Source organism: Mustela nigripes, chromosome 1 (assembly GCF_022355385.1).
Source record: "Mustela nigripes isolate SB6536 chromosome 1, MUSNIG.SB6536, whole genome shotgun sequence".
NCBI classification, from domain to species: Eukaryota; Metazoa; Chordata; class Mammalia; order Carnivora; family Mustelidae; genus Mustela; species Mustela nigripes.
The window spans coordinates 33,432,462-33,439,783 of record NC_081557.1 but is presented as its reverse complement, the minus strand read 5'-3'; the positions used below and the strand labels follow the sequence as shown (position 1 = coordinate 33,439,783).

General features: G+C 36.9%; 1 protein-coding gene across 2 annotated transcripts in view; it reads left to right on the top strand.

The window, feature by feature from the left end:
* LOC132010818 (L-lactate dehydrogenase C chain) overlaps positions 1 to 7,322 on the top strand; it is a 45,245-nt gene that overhangs the window by 33,501 nt on the left and 4,422 nt on the right. The gene's annotated exons all lie outside the window — the stretch shown is intronic.

Genomic DNA, 7,322 nt, shown 5'->3' with positions numbered 1-7,322 from the left:
TTCATTCTTCTTCATGTGGATATCTAGTTTTCATTCTTCTTCATGTGGATATCTAGTTTTCATTCTTCTTCATGTGGATATCTAGTTTTCTCAGCATCTTTTGTTGAAAAGACCGTCCTTTCCCCATTCAGTGGTTTTGGCACCCTTGTTGAAAATCAATTGACCATAGATATGGAAATCGGTTTTTGGATCTCTGTTCTATTTCATTGGCCTATATGTTTATCGTGGTGCCAGTACTACACTGTTTTGTTTACTGTAGCTTTGTAGTAAGTTTGGAAATTAGGCAAACTGAGTCCTTCAGTTTTGTTCTTCCCTTTCAAGATTGTTTTGGCTATTCAGGGTCCCTGAAATTCCCTGAGATTTTCACTTTAGGTTTATTTATGTCATCTTTAATTTCTTTCAACAATATTTTGTAGTTTTTTTTGGACAATTCTTTCACTTCCTTTGTTAATTCCTAAGTATTGTATTCTTTTTGATGTTGTTGTAAGTGGAATTGTTTTCTTAATTTTCTTTTCATATTGTTCATTATTAGTGTATATAAATGCAATTTTTGTATGTTGACTTTATATTCTGTTACTTTGCTGAGTTCATTTATTCTAACAGTATGTGTGTGTGTGTGTGTGTGTGTGTGTTATGTGTGTGAGAGAGTGTGATCTTTAGAGTTATCTATATATAAGATCACATTGTCTGAGCAGAGATAGTTTTACTTCTTTCCAATTTGAATGTCCTTTATTTCTCTCTCTTGTCTAACTGCTCTGGATAGATTTTCCAATTCTGTGTTGAATAGAAGTGGCAAACTGGGCATTTTTGCCTTGTTCCTGATCTTTTTTTCCCCCTAAGATTTTACTTATTTATTTATTTGACAGAGAGAGACACAGTGAGAGAAGGAACACAAGCAGGGAGAGTGGGAGAGGGAGAAGCAGGCTTCCGGCTGAGCAGGGAGCCCAATGCAGGGCTCGATCCCAGGACCCTGGGATCAAGAACTGAGCTGAAGGCAGATGCTTAATGACTGAGCCACCCAGGCACCCCTTCCTTGTTCCTGATCTTAAAGGAAAAACTTTCAGTCTTTCACCATTGATTGTGATCGCTGTAGGTTTTTCATATATGGCTTTTATTATGTCGAAGTAGTTTCCTTAATTCCTGGTTTCTTAAATGTTTTTGTTATGAAAAGGTGTTGAATTTTGTCAGATGATTTTTTTGTATCAAATGGGATGATAATGTGTTTTTTTTCTCATTATGTTAATGTGTCAAATTATGTTGATGAATTTTGGTGTATCAAACCATTCTTACATTCCATTCCAGGAATAAATATCACTTGGTTATAGTGTATAATTCTTTGAAAATGCCCCAAATTTGGCTTGCTAGCAATTTGTTGAGGTGTTTTGCATCAGTATTCATAAGAAACATTGATCTGAAGTTTTCTTTTCTTATGGCGACTTCATCTGGCTGTGGAATCAGGGTGATGCTGGCTTCATTGAATCAGTTAGGAAGAATTCCCTCCTCTTCAATTTTTTCGGAAAAGTTTAAAAAGGATTGGTCCAGGGCTTTTCTTTTTGGGGAGATTTTTGATTACAGACAAACATTCTTATTTTATATAGGTCTTAATCTGTTCTTCTGTTTATATATGATTTAGTCTTGCTAGGTTAGATTTAAGTTTGTGTTTCTAAGAATTTGTCTGTCCATTTCATCCAGGTTATCTAATTCATTGGCATACAGTTTTTGTAGTGATCTATTATTTGATGCATAAATGTTTATAATTGTTATGTTTTCTTGCTGTTTTGAATCTTTTATGAATATATACTGTCCCTCTTTGGCTATTATAAACTTTCTTGATTTCTATTTTGTATGATATTCAACCACCTCTGCTTTCTTTTGGCTACTATTTGCATAAAATATCTTTTCTATCCTTTTACTTTCAAACTATTTGTCTTGGATCTCAAATGAGTCTCTTATAGGCAATGTATACTTAGATATGTAGTTTTATCCATTCTGCCAATCTGTGTCTTTTGATTAGAAACTTTAACCCACTTACATTTAAAGTAATTACTGATTAGGGGGAAGTATGTCATTGTGCTATTTGCTTTCTGTATGCCTTAGAGCTTTCTGCTCCTCATTTCCTGTATTATTGTCTTCTTTTGTGTTCAGTTGATTGTTTTGGTAATGATATATTTAAAATTTCTTCTGTATATATTCTGTAACTATTATAGTTATTTTCTTTTGGGTTACCATGGGTATTACACTTAACATCCTAAAATTATAACACACTTATTTGAATTTATACCAGCTTAACTTCAGTAACATACAAAAGCTCTGCTCCTTTACAGCTCCATCCTCATCCTTTTTGATTATTGATATAAAAAAGTACATGTCTATACATTGTATGCCTTCTAAATAAGCTAATAACTCTTTTTTTTTTTTAAAGATTTTATTTATTTATTTGACAGAGAGAAATCACAAGTAGATGGAGAGGCAGGCAGAGAGAGAGGGAAGCAGGCTCTCCGCTGAGCAGAGAGCCCGATGCGGGACTCGATCCCAGGACTCTGAGATCACGACCTGAGCCGAAGGCAGCGGCTTAACCCACTGAGCCGCCCAGGCGCCCCAAATAAGCTAATAACTCTTAACTGCATTAGTCTTTTAGCTTTGAAAACAAGAATTACAAACTAAAGTCACAATAATATTATCTTTTTGATTGTTTTTAAAAAATGTATTGGTCTATTAAATTATTTTTTAAAAAGTAGAATTATAACCATTGTTACAATATTACTAGCTTTTTATAATTGCCCATGCATTTTCCTTTATTGAGACCTTTCTGCTTTTATATGGCTTTGAGTTACTGTTCATTTTACCCTACAGAACTCTACTGAGTATTTTTTACAGGTCAGGACTAATGGTGATAACTCCCTCAACTGTGGTTTCTTTGGGGATATCTTAATTTCTCCCTCATTTTAGAAGGACAGTTTTGCCACATATAAATTGTAAGATCCTTTGTTGACAGGTCTTTTTGCAATGATCGGGGGGAGTTGCAACAACAATGGCTGCCTTTCTTTTTCTACACATCTGTCATCAGAAGCAACCCATCAGCCATTAGAGCACAGATCCCTGATATTTAGAGGACGGTGTCCTCCTTGCAGGCCGTGCCCAAGCTGCTTGGTGAACATGTGAACAGCTGCCTGCTGAAGTTGGGGGATGAGTAGCTTCTACTGTGCTAAGAGCGGAAACTGGCCAAAATTAACTACAAATTACTGTTGGAACCTTTCCCTGAAAGTTTCAAGCCTTTAATAGACTCCACAGTCCCAGAATAGCTATATCAGACAGATTTTGACAAAACAGTTATTGTCGAGGTGAGGAGATAGAATCCTGGTGCTTCCTACTTCATCATCTTTTCAGAATTGTCCAGTGCTTAAACCAATTTTTTTTTTTTAATCTAGAAAACTGTTTCGTGCAAAAGCATACCCAAAGTCATCTTCCTAGATAGTCCTGCCTTTTTGGAAAGGATCCATACCTACTGTTAACCATCTACCCATGATACCTCTCCATGATCTTGGGTGATCCTCTTTGTATCATATATTCCTCAGAGTTCCTTTGACAAACATATCTTCAATATTTTATACATAAGAAAAAAGACAAGCTGGTATACCTATAACCACCAAGATCTATAAAACAGGTAACCAAAATCACTCACTGGTGTTTTGGTAATCCTTAGTCAATTGGACTATCATAGCTTCCACTTTGATTTATTATCACTGTACCTTATTAAATGTATTGACAGACTCATTTAATTGTGTGTTTGATATTTCTAAAACAAATTTATTTCCTCCTCTGGCCTAATTATTTCTAGAGAGATCACATCAGTTGGAAGTTTTAGGTCAACTATCTTTTCATTTTGGTTATTTTTATCAGTATGTTTCATTTTCTTTCTTTTCCCATTTTCTTTTTTTTCTTAGAGAAAAAGGGATAGAGAAAGCACACACACAGAGGAGGAGGGGCTGAGGGAGAGTGAGAGACTCTTAAGCAGACTTCACACCCAGCATGGAGTCTGACTCGGGGCTTGATCTCACAACCCTGAAATCATGACCTGAGCCAAAATCAAGAGTTGGATGCTTAACCAACGGAACCAACCAGGCACCTCTTATTTTCTTAAATTTCCTTACAGAAACCTACTAACCTTTGTTATACCAAATAGCTTTGGCTAAGAGATCAAGTTAGTGCCTAGCAAAAAAACCTGTTAATATTATAGTATCATTTTCTATTCTTCTTAACACAAGTGTCCTTTACCCATATACCACATATTTCCAGATACAGGGGCCATTACAGGCCATTTCCTAGTACATGCAGAAATGACCTGATCTGGAGGCAGAAACACAACTCAATCACTAAGGAACCTGTTTTAGCCAATACTAGTTTGCAAATGTCAGCAGAGCCACCGATCTAGTTCTTGCAGGAATGTTACAACATTGGTCTCTGTCTATCCAATTTCTAATAATTGTATCACAGGGAATGTTATAGTTTCTTTCTAATTTAAAATGCTGTTACTATATGGGAATAATGATTAAGATTACATTTTCCACTGAAGTTCTGTGTGATTTAAATACCAAATACTGTGGGGTGCCTGATTGGCTCAGTTGTTAGACATCTGCCTTCAGCTTGGATCATGATCCTGGGGTTCTCGGATCAAGCCCCATACTGGCTTCCTGCTGAGTGGGAAGCCTGCTTCTCCCTTCCCTACTCCCCCTGCTTGTGTTCCTTCTCTTGCTGTCTCTGTCAAATGAATAAATAAATTAATTAAATCTTTTAAAAAAAGAACTTTCTTTAAAAATAAATACCAAAGGGCACCTGGGTGGCTCAGTGGGTTACGCCTCTGCCTTCAGTTCAGGTCATGATCCCAGGGTCCTGGGATCCAGCCCCGCATCCGGCTCTCTGCTCAGCAAGGAGCCTGTTTCCCCTCCCCTCTGCCTGTCTCTGCCTACGTGTGATCTCTCTCTCTGTCAAATAAATAAAATCTTTAAAATATATATATATATATATATATATATATATATATATATATATATATAAAACTGATTGCTCTGATAAAAACGTGGAAGTATATCCTATTAAATCATGATGTCACTGCCCTGCAATTGTTGGTTAGCCACTGGAAAATCTGAGGCTATAATAGAAAATAGTTGGGTTGTTTTAGATAAAAACTAGCAGTCTCATGAGGATCCTTTATAATTAGAGATCCTCTGCTAAATGACCAAGGTGCAAATAATTTAATTTGAACACTGCATTGTCGGGAAGACTAACTGGAATGTGTACTGATCTGTAATATGTTGCTGTATTTGTTTTTTTTTTTTTGAAAGATTTTATTTATTTGTTTGACAGAGAGATCACAAGTAGGCAGAGAAGCAGGGTAAGAGAGAGGAAGAAGCAAGCTCCCCGCTGAGCAGAGAACCCAGAACAATCAGTTTTTGTGTTAAGATAGTAGCGTTAAAACAGCTTGTTATATTTGCTTCCTTTACCTTTCTCTTTATAGCAGCACTTTTATTTTCATCAGGATGGTTAAAAATTAAAGGATTATATTTTTAGCCATTTTTTCCTCAACCGTTTTCTCTTTGTCAATCTATTTTGTTAGTTCCTGAGAGGGTGGATCTGTCACCCAGATTCCACTGGTAAGTTTTTTTTCCCCAGTTATCTACTGCAGAGCTTTCTTCAACTCATATATAATCAATCAGCCATTAGAGTCTCCCTCTCTTTCCTTTTACTTACCCCACAGAGTCTTGGTCATATTGAATTGAGAGTCTGAAAGTTAATCCTACATTTGATAGTAATCTGCATGCCTTCTAACTATGGCCCTAGTTTTAGATTCAGCTGAGCCCACAGTCAAATGAGTATAGTCCAGTCTTAACTTTCCTGTGCTGAGGTGGTCCATACAACACATCGGTCTTATCTTTTGCTACCAAGGGTACTGTGTACAGTCCTGGGGCCTTGAAACTGTGCCCACGTGGTTGTAAGACCACCTGATATGAATACTGATGCCAAACATTCCTTTTACTATTTTGGATCCTTTCTCAGAACTAAACAAACTTAGTTCTTTGTTCTTTGCTTTTGACCATCCAAATCTTTGGGTGGCAATGCAGAAATAGAATACATATTTATTATAGAAACTGGGAAAATTCAGAAAAGTGTAAAGAAGATCATATCACTTGTGGGGCACCTGGGTGGCTCAGTGGGTTAAGCCTCTTCCTTCAGCTCCGGTCATGATCTCAGGGTCCTGGGATGGAGCCCCGCATCGGGCTATCTGCTTGGTGGGGAGCCTGCTTCCCCGCCTCTCTGCCTACTTGTGATCTCTCTGTCTCTCTATGTTAAATAAACAATAAAATATTTTTTAAAAAAGATCATATCACTTGTAATATCACTTAAAAATAATCACTGGGAAAAACTTTGTGTATTAATGCAATTCTAAAGTTTTTATAGATATGAATGATGTTTGTTATGAGCCTGAGATAAGAAATTGCATAATGTTTAGGACTGTGTCTTTTTTTCTATTTATTTATTTATTTATTTATTATTTTTATTAACATACAAAAAATAATGTATTATTTGCCCCCGAGGTACAGGTCTGTGAATTGTCAGACTTACACACTTCATAGCACTCACCGCAGCACACACCCTCCACAATGTCCATAACCCAACCACCCTCTCCATACCCCCCTCCCAGCAACCCTCAGTTTGTTTTGTGAGATTGAAAGTTTGCCTCCCTCCTGATCCCATCTTGTTTAATTTTTTCCTTCTCTCCCAAGTCCCCCACTTTGTCTCAAATTCCTCATATCAGGAAAATCATATGATAATTGTCTTTCTCTGATTGACTTATTTCACTCCGCATAATACCCTCTAGTTCCATCCACATCGTTGCAAATGGCAAGATTTTATTTCTTTTGATGGCTTCATAGTATTCCATTGTAGATATATACCACATCTTCTTTATCCATTCATCTGTTGATGGATATCTAGGTTTGTTAGGACTGTGCTTTTTTCCTTTGAAAATGTATCATGAACATATTCCAGTATTTTCATATATTATTGATTTAATAATTTATTTGTTTTTATTTCTTTAAGATTTTATTTATTTATCAGAGGGGGGGCAGAGAGCAAGCACAGGCAGACAGAATGGCAGGCAGAGGCAGAGGGAGAAGCAGACTCCCCGCTGAGCAAGGAGCCTGATGTGGGACTCGATCCCAGGATGCTGGGATCATGACCTGAGCCGAAGGCAGCTGCCCAGCCAACTGAGCCACCCAGGCGTCCCTAATAATTTATTCTTATGAATAATATGTACACATAGC